Source organism: Rhinopithecus bieti, unplaced genomic scaffold (assembly GCF_001698545.2).
Source record: "Rhinopithecus bieti isolate Rb0 unplaced genomic scaffold, ASM169854v2 scaffold_26308, whole genome shotgun sequence".
Classification (NCBI taxonomy): domain Eukaryota; kingdom Metazoa; phylum Chordata; class Mammalia; order Primates; family Cercopithecidae; genus Rhinopithecus; species Rhinopithecus bieti.
In genome coordinates this window covers 72,904-76,524 of record NW_016811785.1, presented here as the reverse complement: position 1 = coordinate 76,524, position 3,621 = coordinate 72,904, and the positions used below count along the sequence as shown (strand labels likewise).

Sequence of the window (3,621 nt, the reverse complement as noted above, 5' to 3'; positions counted from 1 at the left end):
GGAGAGGAAATGCCAAGGAAGTCTCCAATGCTTCTGGTTTGGGCAGGTGGGTAGACGGTAGTGCCACTGCCCAAAACAGACCATCCTGGAAGATCAGTGGGTTGTGGGTCAAGGAGGGCAGGTGGGGAGTGATGAGTTCAGCTGTGTTGAGCTTGAAGAGCTTACGGACATAGAAGTGGAGACATTGACTAGCTGTTTCAATGTAGTTATAGAGTTCAGAGCAGAGATGCCTGGCTGGAGATACAGAATGGAAAACCACCAACCTTTAGTGCCCTGGAATAAAGGGCATAGATGAGAGTCCCTGGAGTGAGAGGCAAAAAACAAAACAAAATAAACAAAACCCCAAACTTTGATAGGTGCAGCAAATCACCATGGCATGTTTACCTATGCAACAAACCTTCTGGCACATTTACCCCAGGACTTAAAATAAAAATAAAAATAAACCAATAAACAAAAAAACTTCCAAAACTGTATGGATGAAGGTGGCAGTGTGACCAATCTCTTCCTTCCTTTCCCCTTTTCTCCCCTACTCTTAATTCTACATTTCGCCTGCTTTACATGTCCTTTCTTATTACCTGATATGAGACTTGCTGGGGAAAGGGAGCGCAAGAAGAAAAGAAAAGAGGAGAAAAAAAGAAGAACATAAGGAAGAATAGTGAGGGCATACCCTAAAATGGGGATGCTGTGGTAAATCTGCCCTCTGATCACCAAGGCAGAGGTGTGATCCATGAGAACGCAGTCTCTCATAGGAGTGCTCTCACAGTCAGGCACCATAGTTATCTTTCCTGAGACATAAAAGGAAAAGTAGAACTAGCATCTATTGAGCAACTGCTATGCTGGACGTGCTCTTTAGTACTCATTCTCTCATTTAATTTTCTTCAATAATCTCATTATATAAGGAAAGCAAAACTCAGAAAGGTTGAGAAAGTTCCCCCAATATCACACAGTTGGAAAGCAACAGGGTTAAATTAATCTGTGCAAATCTGAAGCCCTTGCTTTTCCTGCTGTACCACAGAACATCTGTACTAGAGGCAGCAGGCAGCAGATTTAGATACTGATCCACATGACTTTATTTGTATTTTCACTGGGCTTTTGTTATCTCAGGACATTCAAAGATTTACACTCTCTCTTCTGTCAGAGTTAAGTACACACTGCCAGCTTGACCTTTCAATCTGGGCTGCTCTTTGCTTCTCCCAAGTTACCAGCCAGCTCAGATAAAGGGAGAAAAATGAACGATTATTCTTTCTGGAAGTTGAATGGCTGCTTCTCTCTAAATATCTAGAAAGCCAGTCTTCTGTGAATTAAGCTCTTTCATCAGCTATTAGCTAGATCCTAAATCATTGATAAGAGGGATAACCCCTCAATTCATTGATTGACATCTTGAGAGTTTATCAACTCTAAATAATAAAAGCAGCAACATCTAAGACAATAGTTAGCATTTATTCAATCTAAGAGAAGAAGCAGTTCTTGTTTTCAACTTAGAAAAATGCCTCATATTCTCAGAATTAAGATAAGTGGCATTTCTTCTAACTTTATTATATATGTATGTGTGTGTACACACACACACACAAAAGCAACACCAACAGGGTCTCTTGCATATAAAGCACACTGTATTACATGCTGAAGGCTCAATAAAGTTGAAGGTTAAGTTCTAGATTTCTCAGGATCCTCTACATTTTAAATGTTCACTTATGTGGTCCTCCTCAATGCAATTGTTGAAATTTTATCATTAAAAAAAAAAATTTGGAGACTCTGGTTATTATAGGGATATCCTTATAGGTCTCTTAACAACTTGGCAATTATCTTAGGGTGACTGAGCATGCATAATATGCTCTAGGCAATTCATTTTTTTTCTTTTTCTTTTTTTTTGAGAAAGTCTTGCCCTATTGCTCAGGCTGGAGTGCAGTGACATGATGTCAGCTCACTGCGACCTCTGCCTCCTGAGTTCAAGCAATTCTCCAGACTAAGCCTCTTGAGCAGCCAGGACCACAGGCGTGCACCATCATACTTGGCTAAGTTTTGTATTTTTATTAGAGATGGGGTTTCACCATGTTGGTCAGGCTGGTCTCAAACTCCTGCTCTCTAGTGATCCACCTGCCTCAGCCTCCCAAAGTGGAGATTGCTGGGATTACAGGGATGAGCCACTGCACCTGACCTGCACTAGGCAAATCTATGAAATTCAGCAAACATTCAGGGAATGATGGTTAGCCATGTGTGTGTTATGCCCCAAAATTAGAGGAAAATACTGCGTTGCTGCTCTTTGCTTACTGCTCTAGAGAGGGCAAACAGGTAAAGAAATAAAAGTTGAGCTTGTGAGTAAAGATGGAAGACTGAGCATAAAGATTATATGTAGATGTATCTCCTCTTTCTGAAAGATCCTTTAAAATAATAGTAAAATAATAATAAAAAGTTATCTCTATAATGCAGAGAATGAGAAATTTCAGCAAATTTCTTGAAGATAGAAAATAGGTGAAATGGTGATACCTGGTGAAGTAGAGGAAAGGGGGGGCTACTACTAAGGAGAAAACTTGTGTTATGTCAAGTTAAATTCAAAGCTAAAAGGAGGCATAGGAACTGAAGACATCAGGCATAATGGAGGGTGAAGTGGCATGTGGGGTTATAAACAGAGGCAATCATTGGAACTATATATGGGACAGTCAACATCTCCCTCACTCCCCACACTAAACAGTAACATTGAGGCATTTTGCCCCCTCAACTTATGCAAACAAACAAGCAAAACCACACAAAATACAGGGATTATCTTTAAGGAAATTAAATGAACTGTATGGCAGACCAATAAAGGAAGTTCAACATCTGACTAATAGGAATCCTACAAAAAGAAAGTAGAGCCATTTTGGCTTTCTGAGTAGCACCATGGTGGTTGCCAAGAACAAGTGCCTTACTAAAGGTGGCAAAAAGGGAGCCAAGAAGAAGGTGGTTGATCCATTTTCTAAGAAAGATTGCTATGATGTGAAAGCACCTGCTACGTTTAATATAAGAAATATTGGAAGGACACTAATCACCAGGACCCAAGGAACCAAAATTATATCTGATGGCCTCATATGTTTGAAGTGAGTCAAACTGATTTGCAGAATGATGAAGTTGTATTTAGAAAATTCAAGATGATTACTGAAGATGTTCAGGGCAAAAACTGCCTGACTAACTTCCATGGCATGGATCTTACCCATGACAAAATGTGTTCCATGGTCAAAAAATGGCAGACAATGATTGAAACTCATGTCGATGTCAAGACTAATGATGGCTACTTGTTTAATCTGTTCTGTGTTGGTTTTACTAAAAACGCAACAATCAGATATGGAAGACCTCTTATATTCAGCACCAACAGGTCCGACAAATCCAGAAGAAGATTTGCAAATAATGACCTGAGAGGTGCAGACAAATAACTTGAAAGAAGTGATCAATAAATTTATTCAATAATTGAAGCATTCTAACTGGTATCTCATTGTGGTTTTGAGATGGTATCTCATTGTGGTTTTGATTTGCATTTCTCTGATGGCAAGTGATGATGAGCATTTTTTCATGTGTCTGTTGGCTGTATGAATGTCTTCTTTTGAGAAGTGTCTGTTCATATCCTTTGCCCACTTTTTCATGGGGTTGTTT

General features: G+C 39.5%; 1 pseudogene; it reads left to right on the top strand.

The window, feature by feature from the left end:
- The first annotated feature begins 2,874 nt into the window (after positions 1-2,874).
- The window catches only part of LOC108544125 (40S ribosomal protein S3a-like), a 1,801-nt pseudogene continuing 1,054 nt past the window's right edge, over positions 2,875-3,621 (top strand).